General features: G+C 47.7%; 1 protein-coding gene across 5 annotated transcripts in view; it reads right to left on the reverse strand.

Annotated features, from left to right (window-relative positions):
• Positions 1-27,840, reverse strand: part of lmo3 (LIM domain only 3) — a 93,880-nt gene that overhangs the window by 16,573 nt on the left and 49,467 nt on the right. The gene's annotated exons all lie outside the window — the stretch shown is intronic.

The raw sequence follows: 27,840 nt of genomic DNA on the forward strand, positions 1-27,840 counted from the left end.
GCACTTTGAGTCTGTCGATAGGTACAATAGAACTTTCGTTGATCAATTTCCCTCCTGGGATGAATACAGTTCTATCGTACCTATCGAAAGACACAAAGTGCTGGAGCAACTCAGCGGGTCGGGCAGCATCTCTGGAGAAAAGGGATAGGTAACGTTTCGGGTCGAGACCCTTCATCAGGATGCACTCCCAGGGTAGGGGAATCGAGAACCAGAGGATGTAAAGTTTAAGTTGAGGGGGGGGTTAATTAAAAAGGTTAAAAACCTTAATAAGGTTTAATTGGAACCTGAGGGGCATCGTTATCACACAGAGGATGGTAGGTATGTGGAACGAGCTGCTGGTGGATGTAGTAGAGGCAGGTACTCTCACACCATTTAAGAGACATTTGGGCAGGTACATGGATGGGTTTGGTACAGAGGGTTATGGGTTAAGCACGGGCAGGTACAACGAGTGTAGATGGGGAAATGTTGGTCGGCATGTGAAAGTTGGGCCGAAGGGCCTGTTTCCACGCTGCACGACTCTATGACAAAAACAAATTCAGCACTTGGTTGAGAGTTTTTTTCGACATGCAGACGACAAAATGCTAGAGTAAAGGGCCTGTTCCATTTAGGCGATTTTTTAAGTGACTGCCATAGTCGTAGCAGATCGCCTAAAACCCGGCGACTGGACCCCCCCTACGACAATGTCTACGACAAGCTACAACAACCCACCACCTAGTTGACGTCAAGCTACGGCAAGCTACCGACAACCGGCGACCCAATCGTCGCAAGTAGGACGTCCACCTACGACCGCACCTACGACCACAGAGACGACAATCTACAACAACCCGAAGTCAACCTACGTCCACCCGTGACAAGCTACGACCCTGAAGACTGAAGATAACTGAAGACAATTCCCGTTTCACCCAGTTTCCCTATTGAAGGGGGTGTAGGGTTTCCAATCATTCTGCATCATGACTATTTGAAAGTGATGCCATGAGAAACTACTCTGAAATACAATAACTTCATACATCAATTTTCCGTCAAAATGTCAAGAATTTCCTTTATTGATATTGAAGCAAACATAATTTTTAAAAAGGTTGATAAGAACATACAACAGTGCATAAAAAAATATTGTAATAAACTTCAATAAATTTCAATAAACTTCAACTTCAAACTTTAAACGGAATACAAGTGCAAAAACATACAAAGCCTAATATCATTTATGGACACATTACACTGATGGGTGATCAGATCAAGTCCACACTTGGAATTTATTGAAGTCAGCACCGGCGCCAACCTACGACAGCGCCCACGTCAGGATAGGTCAAGCTACGCTCATTGGCGTCAAACCCACTGTCGCCAAAAATATTTCAACATTCGGAAAATCCAGCGGCGACCAGAAAGACGCTACGACTGTTTGGAGACGACTCACGACCGTACAGGCGACACCCCGGCTACCGTGTGGCGACCGCCTAGTCGCCTGTAGTCGCCTAAAAAATCGCCCAAGTGGGACAGGCCCTTAACTCAGCAGGTCAGGCAGCAGCTCTGGAGAACGTGGATAGGTAACGTTTGAAGCCGAGACACATCTTCCTACTGCCAATATGCTCTCTGCTGTCCACATGTTGAAGATCAAGAGAGTATTCGTCGACATACTGAATCTCATCAATCTTCCAAGGAAGGAAGCTGGTGGGCTTGCTTTGTGATTGCGTCAATGTGATGGGTCTCGGACAGATCCCCAGAGATATGTACGTCCAGGAACTTGAAGCAGTTGACTCTCTCCACCACTTGAAGCAGTTGACTCTCTCCACCACCGTGACGTCAACGAGCACAGGTTCGCGGCTCCTTGGCTTTCCCATCCTCAAGTCATCAATCAGCTCCCTGGCCCTTGACACCGGGAGCAAAAATGTTGTTCCGGCATCACTCGGTCAGGCTATCGATCTCAATCATGTACCGGCGTTCATCATTACCCATTATTCATCCAACAATGGTGGTGGAGTTGGCGAACATGAAGACGTTGGCGTTAGAACCGTGCCTGGCTACACAGTCGCGGGTGCGGAGCGAGTAGAGCAGGGGGCTGATGGGCCTCGCAGGTTAGTGTGATGGACCGTCACACATCTCTGCTGGGAGAGGCTTCATGCTCCCACTCATCTTCAGCACCAGGCCTGGAGAAACCAGAACTCCAGCTTTCACTTCGTTCCCGGGTGACGCCAAGCAGAAGGGGTCTCAAGTCATGCAGAGGACGACAAAGAAACAGGGGCTTATACACGGAGCAGTGAATGTCAAGAGGAGGTCTGGGGGGTGTCCAACACACAAATGCAGAAGTAAGTCTCCCACACTCCAAAGACGTACAGGTATGTAGGTTAATTGGCTGGGTAAATGTAAATATTGTCCCTAGTGGGTGTAGGATAGTGTTAATGTACGGGGATCGCTGGGCGGCACGGACTTGGTGGGCTGAAAAGGCCTGTTTCCGGCTGTATATATATGATATGATATGATATAAAGGCAGCAATTAACGGAAGGGTTGCTAATCGAGGATCACAGATTTAAGTTGACTTACAGTAGACCAGAGAGAAGATTGATTCATTGACAGATACAGTGTGGAAACAGGCCTTTCGGCCTACTGAGTCCATGCCGACCATCGATCACCCATTCACGCAGATTCTATGTTATCCCACTTTCTCATCCACTAGGGGCAATTTACAGAAGCCAATTAACCCACACGCCCGCACGTCTTTGGGATGTGGGAGGAAACCGGAGCACCCGGAGGAAACCCACGCGGTCACAGAGAGAACGTGCAAACTCCACACAAACAGCACCTCCACCAGCTGCACCACTCCACCACTCTGCCACCCAGACCAATTAAACCAACCTCCTCTGCCTGCACGTGATCCATATCCTTCCATTCCCTGCACGGTCATGTTCCTATCTAAAACCTTCTCAAACGCCACTATCCTATCTAACTCCATCACCACCTCTGGCAGCGCAATCCAGGCACCCACCACTCCCTGTGGAAAGAAAACTTGTCCCGCACATCTCCTTTAATCTTTGCCCCGCTCGCATCTCACCAGCTTCACGCTGATGCTTATTATCTGAATCCCATGTGCCACTTTACAGGGTTGCTACTCTTTGCACTTCCTTGCCAGCCTCGCCCCAGAAAAATACATTGTCTTACGCAGACAATCACCAACAAAATATTTTCCCTTGGCGCATCTTTAACTTGGTTGGGCCTTTTGTGTTTAAAATCCCAACAACTTTGTTTCCCCAATGCATTCTGGAGGTGTGGGTGTTTTACAACAGTGTAGCAAGAGCTTTCACATCTCCAATAGCTGAAGAAGGGCCCCAGCCTGAAAAGTCACCTGTCCGTAGATGGACACAAAGTGCTGGAGGAACTCAGCAGGTCAGGCAGCATCTCTGGAGATAAAGGATGGGTGACGTATGGGATCGAGAGCCTTCTGCTGACTGAAAGCGGAGTGGAGGGAATTGGAGGCAAGAAAAGGCCAGAACAAGGCAGGGCTGGCAACAGTTGACCAAGGACAGGTAGAGCCCATGAGGGCCCGTTGTTGGTTGGGGAAGAGGTGAGAACAACGGGATATAAGGATGCGAACAGTGAAACTGGCAGGATGACTAAGGTGGGAGAGGGAGGGAGGGAATGCAAGGGTTACTTGAAAGTAGAGAAATCAATGTTCATACCACTGGGCTGCAAACTGCCCATGCGAAATATGAGGTGCTGTTCCTCCAATTTGCACGTGGCCTCACTCTGACAGCGGAGGAGGCCCAGGACAGAAAGGTCAGTGTGGGGATGGGAAGGGGATTCAAAGTGTTTGGCAACCGGGAGATCGCGAAGGGCAAGGTGGACTGAGCGTAAGCGTTCAGCGAAATGATCGCCCAGTCTGCGCTTGGTCTCGCGATACTGCCTGACCTGCTGAGTTACTCCAGCATTCTGTGTCTATCTTCGGTATACACCAGCATCTGCAGTTCCTTTCTACATATGTCGCCTATCCATGTTGTCCAGTGATGCTGCCTGACCCGCTGAATTACTCCAGCACTTCAGTTCTTATTTTACTGTCAATTAGAGGTGCCAACTATCTCACTCCCAAATAAGGGACAAGGTGATGTCACTGCCCCGTGCCCCACGTGACCTCACCCAGCCAGCGGCCACATGCTCCCGCTCCACCATTGGCGGCCGCCCGGGCTGGGAGGCGGGTTGCTACACAACCTCCGTTAGGCGGCGCCCGGGCCTCCGGGCCTACACTGTCCGGACCTACACCGTCCGGGCCTACAGTGTCCGGGCCTAAAGTGCCCCCTGGGCCTAATACGGGACAAGGGCGGTCCCGTACGGGTCAAACCAATTTAGGCCAAAATACGGGATGTCCCGTCTAATACGGGACAGTTGGCAACCCTACTGTCAATACATTCGCAGTGGTAGAGCAGGGGCCTTCTAAGGTGCAGGGAGCAGCATTCATCGCTCAGAATTGATGTTATTTTGGTTCACATTTCTAAGGCCTGGGACTGGCTCTGTGTGGTGTAGAGATACTTTCATACAGAGGGTGGTGGGTGCCTGGAATGCTGCCAGCGGTGGAGGTGAAGCCAGTTACCATGGTGGTGTTTAAGAGGCTTTTAGATGGGCAAATGGAGATGCAGGGAATGGATGGATATTGGTCGCGAGCAGGCAGAGGAGATTGGTTTAACTTGGTATCATGTTCAACACGAACATTGCGGACTGCAGGGCCTGTTCCCGCGCTGTACAATTCTATGCCCGATGATTCTTATTGCACCAGCTTCAGTTTGGACACTCCTCTGGGAACTCTGAATTGATCTTTAAATACATCTTTACTGCATATGTGGTGATGGAGTTTGTGACATGATCACTCAACTCTCTCCCACTGACAACTGTGGAGGATATTACAGAACGTAGAATGTTCCTGATGTTGGGGGAGTCCCGAACCAGGGGCCACAGTTTAAGAATAAGGGGTAGGCCATTTAGATCGGAGATGAGGAAAAACTTTTTCACTCAGAGAGTTGTGAATCTGTGGAATTGTCTGCCTCAGAAGGCAGTGGAGGCCAATTCTCTCGATGCTTTCAAGAAAGAGTTAAATAGAGCTCTTAATGATAGCAGAGTCAAGGGATATGGGGAGAAGGCAGGAATGGGGTACTGATTGTGGATGATCAGCCATGATCACGGTGAATGGAGGTGCTGGCTCGATGGGCCGAATAGCCTACTCCTGCACCTATTGTCTATTGTCGAGAACTGTTTTGCAGTATCTGCTGAGATGCAATACTTGTCTTGGAACCAAACAAACAAGTGGTTTGAGTCTGAAGAAGGGGGCATATGGAAGGAGCTGCCAGAGGAGATTGTTGAGGCAGGTGTAATAACATTTAAAAGATATTTGGGCAGGTAGGTGGATAGGAATGGTTTAGAGGGATATGGGCCAAATGTGAACAAATGGGACTAACTTAGATGGGGCATCTTGGTCGGGTTGGATGGAAGGGCAACTGGTCTGAAACGCCACCTATGCATGTTCTCCAAGATGCTTCCTGGCTCGCTGAGTTACTCCAGCACTGTGTCCCCGTTTGTGTATTAACCAGCATCTGCAGCTCTTTGTTTCTACAGTTTAAAATGGGCTCCATTTCAAGTTACCCCTGTCTAGAGAAACTTATGCTGGATACACAGTAAAATATAATGACTTACTGATATTAGCTGCTTTGCAATTTGGTTTAACAGCCAACGCATTACAAAGAAGTTAAAAAAAAAAAGTCTATTTGTAACACTCCTGCATATACCATTAGCAGTTTGATTATTTGATAGAAGGCATCATTAAGGAAAATGAACTCAGCCATTCCACCTGTCATGATGGCAATTTCATTGCTTCACCAACTGGACAGCAGAAACTGGGACCACAAATTAGTTCCAAAACCAAAATGAAATACTAGAGTATTTAAAGCACTCGGGCATGTCTGCCATGGAAATATGTTAAACAAAGCAGAGTGCAATTTAAAATGCTGCCGACTATTTGTCTCTGACTTGTGCAAATTCAATGCAGATAGTGTCATAGAGTCACACAGCATGGAAACAGGCCCTTCCGGCCAACCCGCCCATGCCGACCAAGATGCCCCTTTGAAGCTAGTCCCACTAGCTCGCGGGCGGCCTATATCCTTCTAAATGTTATATAAGAAAATAACTGCAGATGCTGGTACAAATCGATTTATTCACAAAATGCTGGAGTAACTCAGCAGGTCAGGCAGCATCTCGGGAGAGAAGGAATGGGTGACGTTTCGGGTCGAGACCTTTCTTCAGTCTGAAGAAGGGTCTCGACCCGAAACGTCACCCATTCCTTCTCTCCCGAGATGCTGCCTGACCTGCTGAGTTACTCCAGCATTTTGTGAATAAATCCTTCTAAATGTTTTTCTTATCCATAATATCATTCGGGAGGCTTTACAAGTGGGTGGTTAACAGGATGATGCTGACTGTCACTACCTTTAAGGGCTTTATATTTTGTCCACATTTGGCCCATATCCCTCTAAACCTTTCCTATCCAGGTACCTGCCCAAATGTAGGTCTTTTAAATGTTGTGGTACCTGCCTCAACTATCTCCACTGGCAGCTCGCTCCTACGCCCAGGACTTTCCGCTGCTTGGTTAGCAGGCAACATAAGTGTTTCACTGTTTCACCACGGTACACGCAACAGTAACCTAAACTCAACTGAACTGTCAGGCATTCTTCCTCAGAGCATTTCCTCACCACATTGATCGCCGTGCTCCATGTTCCGGCAAGCCCTGCCTGTTCTCCCCTCACTGGATGACCATATGCATGTTTAGTGCAGTAGCCAGGTGCCTTTGGCCATTTCGAACTCCCCGATCTCCGCGGGAACTTGGCAGCCCAGTGGGCAGCGGGTAGAGCTGCTGCCTCACAGCGCCAGAGACCCGGGCTCGATCCTGACCTCGGATGTGTGGAGTTTGCACGTTGTCCCTGTGACTGTGTAGGTTTTCTCCGGGCGCTCCAGTTTCCCCCCACATCCCAAAGACATGCGGATTTGTTGGCTGATTGGCCCTCTGGTAATTGCCCCTAGTGTGTCTGGAGTGGCAGAAACAGAGCGGAATTGATAGCAATAAGGAGAGAATAAAGTTGGATTAGATTAGGGTAGGATCAGTGGTTGATGGTCAGCTTTGACTTGGTGGGCTGAAGGGCATGTTTCTCTGCTGCATTTCTAAGCCTCAAAATCGAAGCTTCGGCTTTGTAAACACATCAACATCTCTTCAACGATCATGCACAAAACAGATTCCATCCTCTGCAGTTCCTTGTGTCTCTTGATCCTGCTGCATCTCTAAACCTCTACCAAGCCCCTGCGATTACAACAGCAAACAGCAACTTGCAGTGAAAGACTCAACGGGTCAGGCAGCATCACTGGAGAACATGGATAGATGTCGTTTTGGCCCATCCGCAGACTGGCCTGAAACGTTTAGTGGGATATGTGCCAAACGTAGGGAGGTGGGACTAGTTTTGATGGGACATGTTGGTCGGTGAGGGCAAGTTGGGCCGAAGGGCCTGTTTTTGTGCTGCGTGACTCTATAACAGCGATCGTTCTATCAATTTTGGTGATGAATCTTGGTGGGACATTCTTTGCGAGATTCATTGTGGCTCAAGATGGGACTTAGATTGGTACAGCAGAGTATTTAACATCTCCACACTGAGAGAAAGGTTCTGACTGTCTACCCTATCTATGCTTCTCATAAATTGATACACCTCTATCAGGTCTCCCTTCAACCTTTGGCGTTCCTGAGAAAACAATCCAAATCTGTCCAGCCGCTCCCTGGACCAAATATGGAGCAGAGGTTGGACGGAAGATAGACGAGAGATGGTTTCCCTTTCCCGTGACTTTCAGTCTGAAGAAGGGTCTCGATGCGAAACGTCACACATTCCTGTTCTCCAGAGATGCAGCCTGTCCTGCTGAGTTACTCCAGCACTTTGTGTCTTTTTTTTGTTGCCAAACAGTATCTGCAATTCTTTGTGCCTCTTTGCAGTAATGACTTTAGCTGGAGGCTGGTGAATCTGTGGCATTCACTGCCACAGACTGTGGAGGCCAAGTCTTTGTGTATTTTTAAAGTAGAGGTTGACAGATACTAGTAAAGGTGCCAAAGGTTATGGGGAGAAGGCAGGAGATGGGGTTGAGAGGAAAAGATAGATCAGCCATGATTGAATGGCAGAGCAGACTCGATTGTCTGAAAGGCCTAATTCTGCTCCTCCAACTTATGGTCTTATGTCTGATTTAAACATACCACCAGTTCTCACTGGCGTGGCAATGACCACACTTGAAATAATCGGACGGCTCAAAATGAAGTGTGCATTTGTCAGTGGCAAATCCAGCCCTCTCACCACATACATGTGGAATATTACAGAGATCAGACCCGGATAATTCAAGTCCCATCAGTTGCAGTCTTGAGCAGCTCACTTGAAGTAGCAGCGAAACATGGAGAAACAAACATCGACCAGCATGAACTAGCACATTCCAAAACCACAACAACTTGAATAAGTTGAAAGGGTTCAAGTGCCTCATGAAAATACCTGGTACAGTGCACCTGGCGTCGTTTTTGTACCTTGTAACAGATGTCAACTAAAATACAACTACTTGTCTTTGCCTCCTGTTGGGACACGGCATGTTAAATATCAGTCTTGTGTTTCCAGGTGAAATGTCAGGCTTGATGTTCTCCATGGAAATGACGTGGAATTACTGCTGGAGAAAATTACTACTGGTAATAGACAATAGACAATAGGTGCAGGAGGAGGCCATTCGGCCCTTCGAGCCAGCACCGCCATTCAATGTGATCATGGCTGATCATTCTCAATCAGTACCCCGTTCCTGCCTTCTCCCCATACCCCCTGACTCCGCTATCCTTAAGAGCTCTATCCAGCTCTCTCTTGAATGCATTCAGAGAATTGGCCTCCACTGCTTTCTGAGGCAGAGAATTCCACAGATTCACAACTCTCTGACTGAAAAGGTTTTTCCTCGTCTCAGTTCTAAATGGCTTACCCTTTATTCTTAAAGTGTGGCCCCTTGTTCTGGACTCCCCCAACATTGGGAACATGTTTCCTGCCTCTAACCGTGTCCAACCCCTTAATAATCTTATACGTTTCGATAAGATCTCCTCTCATCCTTCTAAATTCCAGTGTATACAAGCCTAGTCGCTCCAATCTTTCAACATATGACAGTCCCGCCATTCCGGGAATTAACCTAGTAAACCTACGCTGCACGCCCTCAATAGCAAGAATATCCTTCCTCAAATTTGGAGACCAAAACTGCACACAGTACTCCAGGTGCGGTCTCACTAGGGCCCTGTACAACTGCAGAAGGACCTCTTTGCTCCTACACTCAACTCCTCTTGTTAAGAAGGCCAACATTCCATTGGCTTTCTTCACTGCCTGCTGTACCTGCATGCTTCCTTTCAGTGACTACATCCCTACATCTATCTATCCACATGTCAAACCAGGGCAGGACTTGGACAGTAAATGGTAGAGCTCTGGAAAGCGTGGCAGGACAGAGAGATCTACGAATACAGGTGCACGATTCCCTAAACGTGGCGAGTCAGGTGGTCAGGGCGGTGAAGAAGATTGCCTATTTTCATTGGGAAGGGTATTGTGCACAAAGGTTGGGACATCATGTTTGAGATGCACAAGTCACTGGTGAGACCGCACTCGGCAGTTCTGGTTGCCCATCTTTGGGAAGGATGTCATTAAGTTGGAAAGGATGCAGAAGAGATTCACCAGGATGTGGATTTCTTGGGAGAGGATGGACAGGCTGGGACTTTTTTCTTTGGAGAGGAGAAGGCTGAGGCATGACATTGTTGAGCTACAAGCTGCTATAGAAGTGGATAGAATTATAACTACCAAACAATATTTGGACAGGTATATGGATAGGGAGGGTTTAGAGGGATTTAAAGGGCAATGGGCCAAATGCAAGCAAATAGAACTAGCCTAATATGACAACTTGGTTGGACTATGTCTGTGGACATGGACTATGACTCAGGTAATCCCAGGTTGTATTCATGCCTTACTTCTTCTCAAGATAGACGCACAAATGTTGTAGTTCACTGGTCAGGCTGCATCTCTAGAGGACATGGATAGATGACGTTACGGGTCAGGACCATTATTCCAACTGATTTGTTTGGGGGGGGGGGGGGGGGGAGGGGGTGAAAGAACTGGAAGTAAGAAAAGACCAGGACAAATTGGGGTCAGCAACAGATGACCTCAGGCTGGGTGGTTCCCTGATAGGCTGATTGTTGGCTAGGGATGGTATGGGCCCAAGAGGGAGACATCATTGCGAACTGTGCAACTGGTTGACCAACCTTTAGTGGAGTGAGTGTGGAGGGGAGTATTTGTAGAAGTTGCCTAAAATTCATTGTTCATGCCATAGGGTTGCCAGCTACCCATGGTAGCTGTTCCCCCAGTTTGCGTGCGGCCTCACCCTGGCAATGGAGGAGGCCCAGGACAGAAAGGTCAGTGTGGGAATGGGAAGGGGAGTTGAAATGGTTGGCAACTGGTGGATCCAGCGGGCCTTGGCGGACCGAGCGCAAGTGCTCAGTGAAACGGTCGCCGAGTCTGCGCTTTAAATCACCGATGTATACAGTCGGAGGCCACATCGGGATGCAGTAGATGGGGTCGGAGGTGGCACATTTCTTCCCTTTCACAAGAAAAACAAATCAAAATCCCTGAATTAGACCAGCATCGCCGGGCAACCAGAGGGAGACTTTGATATTTACACCTGAGGTAACGCATTTGCTTTGAGGTGTTTGAGAATTATTGTGGAGGTATTGAGCTGTTACTTCCAGTGAGATCATTCAATAATCAAACTTTGAGGTCCCATGTGGAAAAGGCATTTTTCAGCAGAGTGGACACGTACACTTTGCGACCTGCAGTTATCCATTTACAGGGCTCCTTTGTGAACGGACCGGGCACGGTTGTGCCTCTTTCCCAGGGCACCTCTCCCCTCCGATAGTTCTTGATTTACCGCGCCAATGTGACCGCTGCAGTGGGCTGGGCTCAATAAGTGATTGTTCACACACGAGTCTAAACAATGGATGCCAAAGCCAAACGCAACCCCTTCCACACTTCTAATGAAGGTCAAGGCTAGTCATCAGGAGCCAGTTCTCTGCCCAATGCCAAACTACTGCAGCACTCCACAACTACTGAGATCAATGAACTCTATACAGAGCAAGGTCAATAGACAATAGATGCAGGAGGAGGCCATTCGGCCCTTCGAGCCAGCACCTCCATTCAATGTGATCATGGCTGATCATTCTCAATCAGTACCCCGTTCCTGCCTTCTCCCCATACCCCCTGACTCCGCTATCCTTAAGAGCTCTATTCAGCTCTCTCTTGAATGCATTCAGAGAATTGGCCTCCACTGCCTTCTGAGGCAGAGAATTCCACAGATTCACAACTCTCTGACTGAAAAAGTATTTCCTCATCTCAGCCCTAAATGGCCTACCCCTTATTCTTAAACTGTGCCCTTAGTTAAGAAACAAACCTTAGTTAAGAAACAAAGAACTGCAGATACTGGTTTACACCAAAGATAAGACACAGAGTGCTGGAGTACCTCAGTAGGTCAGGCAGAATATGGTTAGGTGACATTTCAGGTTGGGACCCTTTTTCTCCAGAGACGCTGCCAGACCGGTTCAGTTACTCCATCCAGCATTTTGTGTCTATCATATCTTAGTTTAATTTAGAGATACAGCGTGGAAACAGGCCTTTTGGCCCACCGAATCCCCGCCAACCAATGATCACCCGTACAATAGTTCTAACCTACGCACTAAGGGACAATTTCACAGAAGCCAATTAACCTACAAGCCGGTGTGTCTTTGGAGTGTGGGATGGAGAAAAACCAAGCTGTCACAGGGAGAACATGCAAACTCCGCGCAGTCAGGATGGAGCCCGGGTCTCTGATGCTGTGAGGCAGCAACTCTACCGCTGCGCCACTGCGCCTCCCTAGGCAATTAAAAAAAACCCCGCAACTTTCCTTTATTCAAAGTTTACTCAGAGAGCAACTTCATTGGGATTTTACAATAACTAATTATCCAAGCAGGCAGGTCTCAGGCAAACTGGTGATCACAGACAGGTCCTGCTTCAGGACTTGATGGGATCCGTTATTGAGAAAGTATCACATTGCTGCCTGGAAGCTGGATGGAAGGAATCGTCCTGCTGGAAGCATAGTGTAGAACATCGACAGGCTAACTCAACAACAGTTGCCTTCTTCCGGTAGGGCAATAGTGTCTGCAGAAGGGGTCCCGAACCCAACCCTCCATCCCCACCACAGTTGCTGCCTGACCCGTTTAGTTTAGTTTGGTTTAGTTTTGGTTTAGGCAGCACAGTGGCAAAGCGGAAGAGCGCCAGAGACCCAGGTTCGATCTTGACTGTGGGTGCTGTTTGTACAGAGTTTGCACGTTCTCCCTATGACCGCGTGGGTTTTCTCCGGGTGCTCTGGTTTCCTCTCGCACTCCAAAGACGTACAGGTTTGTAGGTTAATTGTCTTCAGGTAAAAAAATGGTACATTGTCCCTAGTGTGTGGCATGGCGTTATAGAGTACGGGATGATCGTTAGTTGGCGCGGTCTCTGTGGACCGGAGGGCCTGTTTACCCGCTGTATTTCTCCAAAGTAATAATTCAGCATGTCACTGAACACTCTGACAAACGTCCTCAGGTCTGAAGAAGGGTCTCAACCCGAAACGTCACCCACTCCTTCTCGCCAGAGATGCTGTCTGTCCCGCTGAGTTACTCCAGCACTTTCTTTGTTTGTAGACCAGCATTTGCAGTTCCTGGTTTTTATCTTTGATCGAGCTTTATCTTGCACTGAACGTTATTCACGGTATTCCCCTCATCATGCATCTGTACACTGTGGGTGGCTCCATTGTAATCATGTATTGTAGAAAGTATCTGACTGGTTACATCACGGCCTGGTGGAGCATTGCTAATGTTCAGGAATACATGAGAGGCTGCAGAGAGTGTTGAACTCAGCCCATCACGGGCACCGCTCTCCCCAACATCGAACGCACCTACACGAAGCGCTGCCTCAAGACGACGGCATCTCTCATCAAGGATCCCCATCCCCATCATTTCTTCTCACTGCTACCGTCGGGCAGGAGGTACAGAGAGGCCTGAAGTCCCACACCACCAGGTTCAGGAACGGCTACTTTCCTACAACCTCCAGGTTCTTGGACCAACTCGTACGATATCAGCAGTGGAACAGCATGGCCTAATGTTTGGAACGGGACCCTTCTGCGGACACTCTGGTCTGAAGAAGGGTCTCAACCCAAGACGTCACCCACTCCTTCTCTCCAGAGATGCTGTCTGTCCCGCTGAGTTACTCCAGCACTTTCTTTGTTTGTAGACCAGAATTTGCAGTTCCTGGTTTTTATCTTTGATCGAACTTTATCTTGCACTGAACGTTATTCAGGGTATTCCCCATATCATGTACCTGCACACTGTGGGCAGCTCGATTGTAATCATGTATTGTCTTTCTGCTGAAGATGGACACAAAAAGCTGGAGTAACTCAGCGGGACAGGCAGCATCTCTGGAGAGAAGGAATGGGTGACGTTTCGGGTCGAAACCCTTCTTTTCCGGTGTCTAGTTAGCACACAACAAAAAGCTTTTCACTGTACCTCGGTACACATGACACTAAACTAAATTCAAACTCAAACTCAACTGCAGACCATCTCAGGCATTGTCACAGGGTTGGTTTCTCTTTTTTTCATTGTCCCGTAGAATCTATGTATAATTTAGGTAATGCGTGCATAGAAACATAGAAAATAGGTGCAGGAGGAGGCCATTCAGCCCTACGAGCCAGCACCGCCATTCATTGTGATCATGGCTGATCATCCACAATCAGTAACCCGTGCCTGCCTTCTCCCCATGCCCCTGATTCCACTAGCCCCTAGAGCTCTTATCTAACTCCCTTTCAAATTCATCCAGTGAATTGGCCTTGTCATTGTACCTGTACCTCACCTTACCTGCGCACATGCAATGAACTCGACTTGAATTAAAGAGGTTCAGCGGCAGCTTCTAATCTGACTTTTACAACAGGCAATGGAGGAGGATTTTTTTGAGTTAGTGGGAGTAGTCTCTGCAAATGAAAGTGTGCCGGGGAGAAACTGCCACCTAAGTAACTGCCACCGCGGTGGCGCAGCGGTAGAGTTGCTGCCTTACAGCGAATGCAGCGCCGGAGACTCAGGTTCGATCCTGACTACGGGTGCTGCACTGTACGGAGTTTGTACGTTCTCCCCGTGACCTGCGTGGGTTTTCTCCGAGATCTTCGGTTTCCTCCCACACTCATAGAAACATAGTGCAGTGGCCTGGCGGAGGCCAGAGAAAAGGCAGGACGCCAGGCAGGTTTAGTTAACGGACTTTATTAGGCTGTGAGCTCCTGCTCACAGCATAGTCCACCTAGGGATGAACCACAACTCCCAACGGGCTGACCTTTAACCCCTTACGCCTGTCCGTCAAGTGACGAGGGGGTTGACCCAAGGAGTGGCCTGATCCCTAGGGACCGCCACATTAGAAACATAGAAAATAGGTGCAGGAGTAGGCCATTCGGCCCTTCGAGCCTGCACCGCCATTCAATATGATCATGGCTGATCATCCAGCTCAGTAACCTGTACCTGCCTTCTCTCCATACCCCCTGATCCCTTTAGCCACAAGGGCCACATCTAACTCCCTCTTAAATATAGCCAATGAACTGGCCTCAACTACCTTCTGTGGCAGAGAATTCCACAGACTCACCACTCTCTGTGTGAAGAAATGTTTTCTCATCTCGGTCCTAAAAAACTTCCCCCTTATCCTTAAGCTGTGACGCCTGGTTCTGGACTTCCCCAACATCGGGAACAATCTTCCCACATCTAGCCTCTCCAACCCTTTAAGAATTTTATATGTTTCTATCAGATCCCCCCTCAGTCTTCTAAATTCCAGCGAGTATAAGCCTAGTCTATCCAGTCTTTCATCATATGAAAGTCCTGCCATCCCAGGGATCAATCTGGTGAACCTTCTCTGTACTCCCTCTAAGGCTAGAATGTCTTTCCTCAGATTAGGAGACCAAAACTGTACACAATACTCCAGGTGCGGTCACACTCCAAAGACGTACAGGTTTGTAGGTTAATTGGCTGGGCAAATGTAAAAAAAAATGTCCCTAGTGTGTGTAGGATAGTGTTAATGTGTGCGGGGATCACTGGGCGGCGCGGACCCGGTGGGCCGAAGGGCCTGTTTCTGCGCTGTATCTCTAAAAGAAAATCTAATGGGGCCTTGGGAGGATCCATTTCAAGGGCAAAGTCAATTCAAACGCAGTGGCCCTGCCTCTTTGACATGGGATTAGACAATGCATTCAACTACCTAGAAATGAACATTGGCATACAAAGCCCAATAAGGTGTTTGGTCTATTCCTTTATTTCAGATCCTTTTTCTTCATGGCATGCTTTATATTTTTTTCTCTTGAGTGGTTTTCAGGAAAAGAAAATGTGGCAAAGGTAAGAAATTGTTAGAAATAAGTAGAGATTGTTCACCATCTTTCAAAATGGTTGGAAAGCAGGGGAAGACAGCTGGTACTGGAGCCTACCAGGGAGAAGGCAATTCTAGATTTAGTGTTGTGTAATGAACCTGATTTGATAAGGGAACTCAAGGTAAAAGAGCCATTAGGAGGCAGTGATCATAATATAATAAGTTTTAATCTACAAATTGAGAGGGAGAAGGGAAAATCGGAAGTGTCAGTATTACAGTATAGCAAAGGGGATTTCAGAGGCATGAGGCAGGAGCTGGCCAGATTTGACTGGAAGGAGGCCCTAGCAGGGAAGATGGTGGAACAGTAATGGCAGATATTCCTGGGAATAATGCAGAAGTTGCAGGATCAATTCATCCCAAAGAGGAGGAAAGATTCTAAGGGGAGTAAGAGGCACCCGTGGCTGACAAGGGAAGTCAAGGACAGCATAAAAACAAAAGAGAAGAAGTATAACATAGCAAAGAAGAGTAGGAAGCCAGAGGATTGGGACTCTTTTTAAGAGCAACAGAAGAAAACTAAAAAGGCATTATGGGGAGAAAAGATGAGGTACAAAGGTAAGCTAGCCAATAATATAAAGGAGGATAGTAAAAGTTTCTTTAGGTATGTGAAGAGGAAAAAAATAGTTAAGGCAATTGTGGGTCCCTTGAAGACAGAAGCAGGGGAATTTATTATGGGGAACAAGGAAATGGCAGACGAGTTGAACCGGTACTTTGGATCTGTCTTCACTAAGGAAGATACAAAAAATCTCCCAGATGTTCTAGTGGCCAGATTTCCTAGGGTGACGGAGGAGCTGAAAGAAATTTACATTAGGCAGGAAATGGTGTTGGGTAGACTGATGGGACTGAAGGCTGATAAATCCCCAGGGCCTGATGGTCTGCATCCCAGGGTACTTAAGGAGGTGACTCTAGAAATCGTGGACGCATTGGTGATCATTTTCCAATGTTCTATAGATTCAGGATCAGTTCCTGTGGATTGGAGGGTAGCTAATGTTATCCCACTTTTTAAGAAAGGAGGGAGAGAGAAAACAGGAAATTATGGACCAGTTAGTCTGACATCAGTGGTGGGGAAGATGCTGGAGTCAATTATAAAAGACGAAATTGCGGAGCATTTGGATAGCAGTAACATGATTGTTCTGAGTCAGCATGGATTTACGAAGGGGAAATCATGCTTGACTAATCTACTGGAATTTTTTGAGGATGTAACAGGGGAGAGCCAGTGGATGTCGTGTACCATGACTTTCAGAAAGCCTCCGACAAGGTCCCACATAGGAGATTAGTGGGGAAAATTAGAGCACATGGTATTGGGGGTAGGGTACTGACATGGATAGAAAATTGGTTGGCAGACAGAAAGCAAAGAGTGGGGATAAATGGGTCCCTTTCAGAATGGCAGGCAGTAACTAGTGGGGTACCGCAAGGCTCGGTGTTGGGTCGGCAGCTATTTACAATATACATTAATGACTTGGATGAAGGGATTAAAAGTAACATTAGCAAATTTGCAGGTGACACAAAGCTGGGTGGTAGTGTGAACTGTGAGGAAGATGCTATGAGGTTGCAGGGTGACTTGGACAGGTTGTGTGAGTGGGCGGATGCATGGCAGATGCAGTTTAATGTCGATAAGTGTGAGGTTATCCACTTTGGTGGTAAGAATAGGAAGGCAGATTATTATCTGAATGGTGTCAAGTTAGGAAAAGGGGACGTACAACGAGATCTGGGTGTCCTAGTGCATCAGTCACTGAAAGGAAACATGCAGGTACAGCAGGCAGTGAAGAAAGCCAATGGAATGTTGGCCTTCATAACAAGAGGAGTTGAGTATAGGAGCAAAGAGGTCCTTCTGCAGTTGTACAGGACCCTGGTGAGACCGCACCTGGAGTACTGTGTGCAGTTTTGTTCTCCAAACTTGAGGAAGGATATTCTTGCTATTGAGGGCGTGCAGCGTAGGTTTACTAGGTTAATTCCCGGAATGGCAGGACTGTCGTATGTTGAAAGACAGGCACGACTAGGCTTGTATACACTGGAATTTAGAAGGATGAGAGGGGATCTAATCGAAACGTATAAGATTATTAAGGGGTTGGACATGTTAGAGGCAGGAAGCATGTTCCCAATGCTGGGGGAGTCCAGAACCAGGGGCCACAGTTTAAGAATAAGGGGTAGGCCATTTAGAACAGAGATGAGGAAAAACTTTTTTAGTCAGAGAGTTGTGAATCTGTGGAATTCTCTGCCTCAGAGGGCACTGGAGGCCAATTCTCTGAATACATTCAAGAGAGCGCTAGATAGAGCTCTTAAGGATAGTCAGGGGGTATGGGGAGAAAGCAGGAACGGGGTACTGATTGAGAATGATCAGCCATGATCACATTGAATGGCGGTGCTGGCTCGAAGGGCCGAATGGCCTACTACTGCACCTATTGTCTATTGTCACACTGACCTTTCTGTCCTGGGCCTCCTCCATTGCCAGAGTGAGACCATGCGCGAACTGGAGGAACAGCACCTCATATTCCGCTTGGGTTGCTTACAACCCAAGACACATTGAGAGACACAAAATGCAGGAGTAACTCAGCAGGACAGGCAGCATCTCTGGAGAGAAGGAATGAAGAAGGGTCTCGACCCGAAACGCCACCCATTCCTTCTCTCCAAAGATGCGGCCTGTCCCGCTGAGTTACTCCAGCATTTTGTGTCTATCTTCAGTTTCAACCAGCATCTGCAGTTCCTTCTGACCCAGGATGAACATTGAATTCTCCAACTTCATCCCTTCTCCATTCTTTCTTCCTCCCCCTTGCCTGCGTACCTATTTCTCTCACTATCCCCCCCCCCATCTCCTTTCATCTATATCCCTCCCTCTGGCTTTACATTTCGCTGCTCCTCTCTTTATCCATCACCGCTTTGTCTCCTTTTCATCTCTATTCACACATCTGTCCTCCACATCTGTATCCACCTATTACTCGCCAGCTCTGTCCACCACATTTACAGCTTCCCCCCGCTACTCAATGTCTGAAAAAGGGTCCCGACCCAAAACGTCACCTATCCATGCCCTCCAGAGATGCTGTCGGAACCTGCTGAGTTACTCCAGCACTTTGTGTCTTTTATTTTTTGGAAACCAGGATCTGCAGTTCCTTGTGCCTAATGTTGTCAAATTACTGCTGCTACTTTTGCATTACTTTAGAAAGCTTTCCTCCCCCAGTTTTACAAGTGTGCGGTTTCTCCCTTTGTCTGAACTACAACCAGTGATTAGTTTGTAATATTGGGTTTTGGTAGACTGCACTTAATCTCCTGGCAATGAGAGGCCATTGTTCCATTCACTCCCTGTAAGTAAATTAGCAACAGGGACAGCGTTGAGTGGCTCGATTACAGTCTGAAAAGGCCATCGGATTCAAGGTCTGCAGAATGGGCCATTAACTCGGAGACAATAGAAGAGTGTGATGAGAATGAGGAGAGAGATAAGAAATGTCCTCGTACCATCTGTGCCCGAACACCAATGCTCCGCCGGCAAAGAAACAAGGAGCTACAGATGGACACAAAACGCTGGAGTAACTCAGCGGGACAGGCAGCGTTTCTGGAGAGAAGGAATGGGTGACGTTTTGGGTCGAGACCCTTCTTCAGACTGGAGACACAGAGTCATTGTCAGAGTCAAATCCCCTCTGTTATCAGGCTTAACACCAGAGAAAACGCTGTTCCCCAGTTTGGTGGTGTCTGCTTTCAAGCTTCCATCCTGCCAACAACTCGAGGGAATCCCCGAACTACTATCCATATCATTGGAGACCCTCGGACTATCTTCTGACTTTACTGGACTTTATCTCGCACTAAATGTTATTCCCTTTATCATGTGTGTGTGTGTGTACACTGTGATGGCTCGATTGTAATCATGTACAGTCTTTCCGCTGACTGGTTATCATACAACAAAAACCTTTCACTGTACACGTGACAATGAACTAAACTCAAACTCAAATCTCAAAGACCAGTGAGATTTAATTTAATTTAACCAAATCTCCAAAGTATGTGACCAAAATAACAAATCATAATGCATATAACCGTTCACACGATGCTATTAACTGGTATACATCAATCTCGTTTTTCACTTAGTTTAGTTTCGTTCAGAGATAGAGTGCGGAAACGGGCCCTTCGGCCCATCGAGTCCACACCGACCAGCCATCCCCCCACACATAAACTGTATCCTACTTACACCGGGGACAATCTTACACATATGCCAAGCCAATTAACCTACATACCTGTACGTCTTGTATACACTGGAATTTAGAAGGATGAGAGGAGATCTTATCGAAACGTATAAGATTATTAAGGGGTTGGACACGTTAGAGGCAGGAAACATGCTGTGTTTAGTTTAAGTTTAGATTAGAGATACAGCATAGAAACTTTGGCCCACTGAATCCATGCTGACCAGCGATCATCCGTTCACACGAATTCTACCCTGCACACTAGGGACCATTTACAGAAGCCAATTATACTCTAAACGTGCACATCTTTGGGATGAGGGAGGAAACCGGGGCACTTGGAGGAAACCCACGCGGTCACGAAGAGAACGTGCAAACTCCGCACAGATACAGCACCCGGGGTCAGGATCCAACCTGGGACTATCCCAAAGTGGTACTAGATCACTGGATAACTCTTCATCCCAGGGCCAACAGGGGTTGGAGGGTGCAGTGGTCGAAATAGAGAGAGGGATAAAATAGAGGGAGGGATATAGAGAGAGGGATAAAATAGAGAGAGGGATAAAATAGAGGGAGGGATATAGAGAGAGGGATAAAATAGAGAGAGGGATAAAATAGAGGGAGGGATATAGAGAGAGGGATAAAATAGAGAGAGGGATAAAGAGGGATAAAATAGAGAGAAGGATAAAGAGAAAATGATAAAATACAGAGAGGGATAGAGAGAGTGATAAAGCCTTTTCACATTGGCCCAACACAAGACCTGAATTTGATGAGGAACCACACCAGTTAGGTGGATGCAAGGCATTGCAGCAGCTGGAATCTTGAGGAAAAAACCCTACAAAGTGCTGGAATAGCGCAACGGGTCAGGCAGCATCTGTGGAGAAGGTGGACAGGCCCGAAACGTCATCGATCCACGTTCTCCAGAGGTGCTGCCTGACCCGCTGAGTTACACCAGCACTCTGTGTTTTTTTGCATCCGATTAGTGGATTTCTTTTTTACAACCCCATTCTTCAGCTTGAGAAACAGTTCTTCATGAATTTCTCGGGGTACCAGCTAATTAAATGCCTGGTGAATCTGGCGTGCAAGGCAATGCGAGAACCAACACTGGCGTTTTGTTCACAGTGGATGAAGCACTGACGAAGTGGCATCTTGCATAGAGGGTGAACTAGAGTCAAATCAACTGCAGGAGGAGAGGCACATGAAGAGATTGGAGGAGGTTCAATTGTCCCTTCTCAAGGGTCTCTTAGGGGCGGCACGGTGGTAGAGTTGCTGCCTTACAGCGCCAGAGACACAGGTTCGATCCTGACCACGGGTGCTGTCTGTACAGAATATATACGTTCTCCCTGCGACCACGTGGGTTTTCTCCGGGTGCTCCGGTTGCCTCCCGCACTCCAAAGAGACACAGGTTTTTCGATTAATTGGCTGCAGTAAAATTGTAAATTAACCCTCGTGCCTCGTATCATGTAAGTTTACGGGGATTACTGGTTGGCACAGACTCAGTGGGCCACAGGGACTGGTTCCGCGCTGAATCTCTAAAGTCTAAAGGTCTACAGTGGTGGTGATTGGACGATTGAATGAATTTAAAGGCACAGCGTGGGAACGGGCCTCTCCACCCATCGAGCCCACGCCGACCATCGATCGCCCGTTCACACTAGTTCTATGTTATCCTCCTTTCTTATCCACACCCTGCAAGCTAGGGACAGTTTACAGTGGCCAATTAACCTACATTGCTGAAATGAAGACAACAGAAGTCTTCATTTGCTGGAAATCTGAGATAAGAAGTGAGAAACAGAATTTAGATTTAGAGATACAGCGCAGAAACAGGCCCTTCGGCCCACTGGGTCCGCGCCGCCCAGCGATCCCCGCACACTAACATAATCCTACACCCACTAGGGACAATTTTTACATTTGCCCAGCCAATTAACCTACATACCTGTACGTCTTTGGAGTGTGGGAGGAAACCGAAGATCTCGGAGAAAACCCACGCAGGTCACGGGGAAAACGTACAAACTCCGTACAGTACAGCACCCGTAGTCAGGATCGAACCTGAGTCTCCGGCGCTGCATTCGCTGTAAGGCAGCAACTCTACCGCTGCGCCACCGTGCCGCCCTAAATGTTTCAGGTCAGTCATCAGACGAAAGGGAATCAACCCAAAATATCAACTGTTTCCCCTCAGATGCTGCCTGACCTGCTGTGCGTTTTAGTTTAGTTTAGAGATACAGCATGGAAACAAGACCGAAGGCCCACGTCGACCATCGATCGCCCGTTCACACTAGTTCTATGTTATCCCACTTTCTCTTCCACTCCCTACGCACCGAGGGTAATTTGCAGAGGGCCGATTAACCTACAAACCCGCACATCTTTGGGATGTGGGAGGAAAACGGAGCACCCAAGCCGTCACAGGGAGACCGTCCAAACCCCACACACAGACAGCACCCGAAGACAAGATGGAACCCGGGTCGCTGGCGCTGCGAGGCAGTGGTTTGACCCGCTGCGCCACCCTCTTAGTTGGAGAAGTACACCTGGAAATCCCATTGAGGAGCATCCCACTGTTGGCTACATGCTCTCAAGTGACGATGTTTAATTCATACTGCAAGCACAGCTCTGCAGCCTGATGAGATTAATGCCAAATCCTCGCTTTGACGGAACTAATGGACGAGCAGGACAAAAACATTCAGCAATATGTGACGGTTCCCAGCCCCCGATGGCCGTCTCTCCCTCACCACCGGGTCAATTAGACATCAGTAATCGCTTGACCATGATTCATCATTATTCTCCTGCAAGTCCTCAGCTCATCCATGCATTAATAAGGCACAGAGGGGGGTGTGTGGAGGGAACAAGCTGCCAGAGCAGACACTTGAGGCAGCTACTAAAACAGCATTTAGAAGACATTTGGACAGGTACACGGACAGGAAAGGTTTAGAGAGATTTGGGGCAAGTGGAACGAGCTTAGATGGGTCTTTGTTGCTGAAATTGTTCGCATGGACAAGTTGGGCTGAAGGGCCTGTTTCCCTGCTGCCTGACTATGACTCCATGCCGTCACTTCAACCCATAATCTGTTCAATTATAACTTTAAATAAATGTAAATTATTTGCCAGAATATTTATTATAACATGGTGGCACAGCTGGTGGAGCCGCTGCCCCACAGCGCCGGAGACCCAGGTTCGATCCCGATCCTCGGGTGCTGCCTTTGTGGAGTTTGCACGACCTCCCTGTGAACGCGTGGGTTTCCTCAGGGCGCTCCGGTTTTACGATCCGACAGGATGAAACTTTTTTCATCCCCGGAGGTAAATTGGTCTGCCGACGGTCACGACACACAACAAGGTACATAAAATCTTGAGATTAAAGGTGAAAACAAAAATAAAAGGAGAAGCGACTGTTGGCTGGCTGCCGTGTGCACAGCGCCTTCACCGGAACAAACAAACACAGACTTATCCCCTGTGCAGAGGATTCTACACTAGAGTGCCCCCCACGCCAGGTCCCCATTGTCCTCCCCTCCCCCCTCACGCTCATCGATCGTGAGACCCCACTGCCACCGAGACTCCCATTGCCACCGAGGCTCCTGCTCCCCCACCCCAAAGATGTACGGGCTTGTAGCTTAATTGGCCCTTTGTAACATTGCTCCTAGTGTGTAGGGAGTAAACATAGAAACATAGAAAATAGGTGTGCAGGAGTAGGCCATTCGGCCCTTCGAGCCTGCACCGCCATTCAATATGATCATGGCTGATCATCCAACTCAGTATCCCGTACCTGCCTTCTCTCCATACCCCCTGATCCCTTTAGCCACAAGGGCCACATCTAACTCCCTCTTAAATATAGCCAATGAACTGGCCTTAACTACCTTCTGTGGCAGAGAATTCCACAGATTCACCGCTCTCTGAGTGGATGCGAAAGTGGGATAACATACAACGAGCGTCAAGGGGTGATCGATGGTCGGCGTGGACTCGGAGGGCCGAAGAGCCTGTTTCCGTGGTGTCTATCAATCAAATTGATCAAAATAACCCCAACCTTTTAAGGGCGCGCAGCTCGCCAGTACAAGTTACTGTCTGCAGAACTAAATGTCTGATCTGCACAGGTCGAGAAACAAAATATGACTTGAGCTTCTGAAATGCAAAGCAGCATCGTATTTTGAAATACCGAAGAAGAGAAAAAAAAGATACAACAACTTTGTTTCCACAAAATTACTTGGAGCACAGAATTTTAATTTAGCTTCAAAATAAAAGATGAATTTCATTATTAGATTGCAGTATCTGCAATCCCCGTTTCCCCGAACCGGCCCATTTAAATTGCTCTGGCTCCCCAAAGCATTTATCAGCTACCTGATTAGAATTTGATTCCACACAAACCATTGATCATCAGCCTATTACTAGGCAAATGACAGTTAATTACCCACTACATTAACCACTGGGACCTGAGAGTTGGTCCTCTTGCCATCAGTCAAGATGATAAATGTGTCAAGTTCAGCAATGCATGGCCAGAACTGAGCTGCCTACCACAGTGCGAACAACCCTCAATCTAACTCGCGGGCCGCGGAAAATCTATGGCAATCTGCATAATTACAAGCTCTGGGTTAATAACAGACAAATGATTTGTTGCATCTAAACAAAGTCCTTGGAATATGCTTTGGTCTCCCACGGCACATCTGCCAGCCCTGTTTCAACCCGCATCGAGTCTGGCTCTGCCCAGCGATATCGCCAAACCCTACCCTTCAGAGTTGTTGCCCCCCAATTTATGGATTCTGCATATGTGATTTTTAATCATTAAAGGACTCTTGAAGCAATATTATCTTAATTATACACTGCCGCGGCAGGGGGAATCTCACTCTCAGATGAAGTCTGCCTCCTGCGTGCACAAGGAGGGTCTCACTGGAGGTTCCATCACTTTTCATCTGCACCTGGACTCTGATATTCTAATGAAGAATTATTGCCCCCTTTTGTCAAGAGGGCAAATTTTTTACAAGGATACATTTTACCGAACTGTCAGCCCTCCCAGAGCTGGGCGCAGAGACGCAGAAACTTGATTTAATTAACGGCAAGTCAACACTCCTGTTGCAGTCACGCTTTATTTGCACAGCTTCTGTTTAACCCCCTCCCCCTTCCACCCCATCTCAGGCGGCACAGTGGCCCAGCACTAGAGCTGCTGCCTCGCAGCGTCACAGACCCGTGTTCGATCCTGACTACGGGTGTTTGTCTGCAGGGAATTTGTACGTTCTCCCTGTGACCCGCGTGGGCTTTCTCCGGGTGCTCTGGTTTCCTCCCACATTCCAAAGATGTACAGGTTTGTAGCTTAATTGGCTTGGTATAAATGTAAAATTGTCCCTATTGTGCGCGGCGATCGCTGGTCGGCGTGGACCCGGTGGGCCGAAGGGCCCGTTTCCGCGCCGTATCTCTAAACTAAATTAAACTCCCACCGCCGTCCTCCCACTTTCAGTTGCAGCTGACAAGCTTTGCAAAGCTGCCAGCCCCCTAATCTCGCACAACTGTGCACATGCCCTTGTTTCCGTTTATCTTTCCGCACTCTAACTGAGACGTTTGCACAAAAGACGGGAGCAGTTTTCTTTTGTCCGGGGCGGCCAGGCAGGTTAGTAATCACACACTGCTCCATTAATGAGTATTTAGGCAATAAATTGTACCACGGCTCGAAAATTAGTATGCAGTAGTTTCAGTCACGACATATTGTAATTACAAAATGATTTAAATAGTCCCACAATCAAAGCGTTTCAGAATTAGCACAATACTTGTATTTAAGGACAAAAGGCTTCTTAAAAGGGTTCATAACTTCAATCAAACGTGCAAGTTTCTGGTTTTAATCAGTAATTATTAAATTTTATAATTTGGTAGGCAGTTTAACAAAATATTTGATTGGTAAATTGGTTTAATTTGATGAAAATTATGAAATGTTAAAATTCCCCACAGCTTTAAAAAAAAGCCTTTTAAAGATACAAAGTGCTGGAGTAACTCAGTGGGTCGGGCAGCATCTCTGGAGAACACGGATAGGTGACGTTTCATGTTGGGACCATTTCTCAGACCCAACCTGAAATGTCGTCCATCCACGTTCTCCAGAGATGCTGCCTGACCCGCTGAGTTACTCCAGCACCGTGCGTTTTTTTCTTCCTTAACCAGCATCTGCAGTTCCTTGTGCCTAAAAAGCCTTTTAAGTCGTTCCTTCCACAACTCAAGAGCTGCAATGTTGCCAATTCCTAAAAACACAGTTTCATGGCTTTTCAGGATAATTCGAAAGCATTGCCTTACATTAATTGTAAGAAAATAACTGCAGATGCTGGTACAAATCAAAGGTATTTATTTCACAAAATGCTGGAGTAACTCAGCTGGTCAGGCAGCATCTCAGGAGAGAAGGAATTGGTGACGTTTCGGGTCGAGACCTTTCTTCAGACCAGTGATAAAATCTTGATCATGAAAAGCTTGTTCCTCTCACAAGTACAAGCAGGTTGGTAGGTTAATTGGCCACTGTAAATCGGCTAAAGCTTTTCACTGTACCTCAGTACACGTGACGAACTAAACTGGTAAAACTAAACTAAACTGGTATTGACCCTATCGTACAGGTGAGTGGTAGAAACTGGGATGGAGTTGATGGGAATGTGGGGAGATTGAAATAGGTTAGGGTCGATTTTGTGTGAAAGAGGTGCCTGATGGCTGGTGTGAACTCTGTGGTCTGAAGGGCATGTTCCCACATTGTATCTCAACAACTCTGCACAGGAATATACAATGACCCCCTTAGTACCCTATGGATCCCCACCCTCCCACACCCATCCAGAGAATGTCATGGGCCCCACACAGGGCATTGATTTCAACATGTCCAACAGGAGAGACTTGAAGAAGATACCCGACCCGAAACGTCACCTATCCATGTTCCCCAGAGGTGCTGCCCGACCCACTGAGTTACTCCAGCATTTTGTGTCTTTTTATGTAAACCAGAATTTGCAGTTCCTTTTCTTCTAGAAGTGGCTTGCCCCTTTATTCACGCATTTTTCTTGCTTCTTGACTATAAACGTGCGGACAGCAACTTTAACGGTCAGTTTCGTGCAAGCGTTAAGCATCAACATATCTCACTTTACTCAATCCAGTACCCAGACATTTACAAGGCAGTCCTCAGGTCACTTCATTTACGCTAGAATTAGAGCAAACAAAAATAGCTACTGTATCCATGGACTATCCCAGAGTGGAACATCCTTCCCCACACCACCAGATGTGCACCAACCTTGTCACTCTTCAAGTCACAGCTCGACAACTTGGACAGGGATCATCTCACCAAACTTGCCCACAAAAAAAATCTAAATAACCCTTTTGCAACCGGTACCCACGCGAGCGAAACCTGCACGACATAGCCCAACTGTTGGCAGCAGACAACAGAAAACGAAATTAGAGATCAAGAATCTCGTGAAGTCAAGTCAAGTTTATTTGTCACATACACATAAATGTGCAGTGAAATGAAAGATTACCCACAGTCCAACAACAAGAGCAATAAAAATAAGCAATAACACACACAATCAAACAAAAAGAAACATCCATCACAGTGAGTCTCCTCCAGACACCTCCTCACTGTGATGGGAGGCCAGAGTGTCTTTTCTCTTCCCCTGCCGTCTTCTCCCGCGGTCAGGCTGTTGTAGTTGCCACATTCCAGGCCGCGCCGGACGGTCCGCAGCGTGGCCGACCCAAGCCCCGCGATCCGGGGTGGGCGAAGACGCCGCAGCTGCCGCTGCCGCTGCACGTCGGGGCGGTCGTGGCTCCCGACATTGAAGCCCCCGCCGGGCAGAGAAAATCCCGCGGCCTATTTCAGGCCGCGCCGGACGGTGAAAAGTCCGCGGTGGGCCGACCCAAGCCCCGCGACTCGGGGCGGGCGAAGACGCTGCCGTTGCCGGAGCAGACTTTAAAAAAACATTTCAGACTTTTAAAAAAACGTTAAAAAAAAACATGGTCTTCACGGTGTGATGGTGGCCTAGCTGGTAGAGCCGGAGACCCTTGCAGGGTTGAGGGGGGTTATGCGTGTCCATCTGTAACGTTCTCCCTGTGACCACGTGGGTTTCCTTCAGGTGCTCCGGCTTCCTCCCACATCCCCAAGACGTGCGGGTTTGTAGGTTAATTGCAGAGGTGCAACTAATATTAAAACCCATCAATTTTTTTTCCTTTGATAAACAGTATAGCTTTCAGTTACC

The sequence above is a fragment of the Rhinoraja longicauda genome, chromosome 23 (genome assembly GCF_053455715.1).
Source record: "Rhinoraja longicauda isolate Sanriku21f chromosome 23, sRhiLon1.1, whole genome shotgun sequence".
NCBI classification, from domain to species: Eukaryota; Metazoa; Chordata; class Chondrichthyes; order Rajiformes; family Arhynchobatidae; genus Rhinoraja; species Rhinoraja longicauda.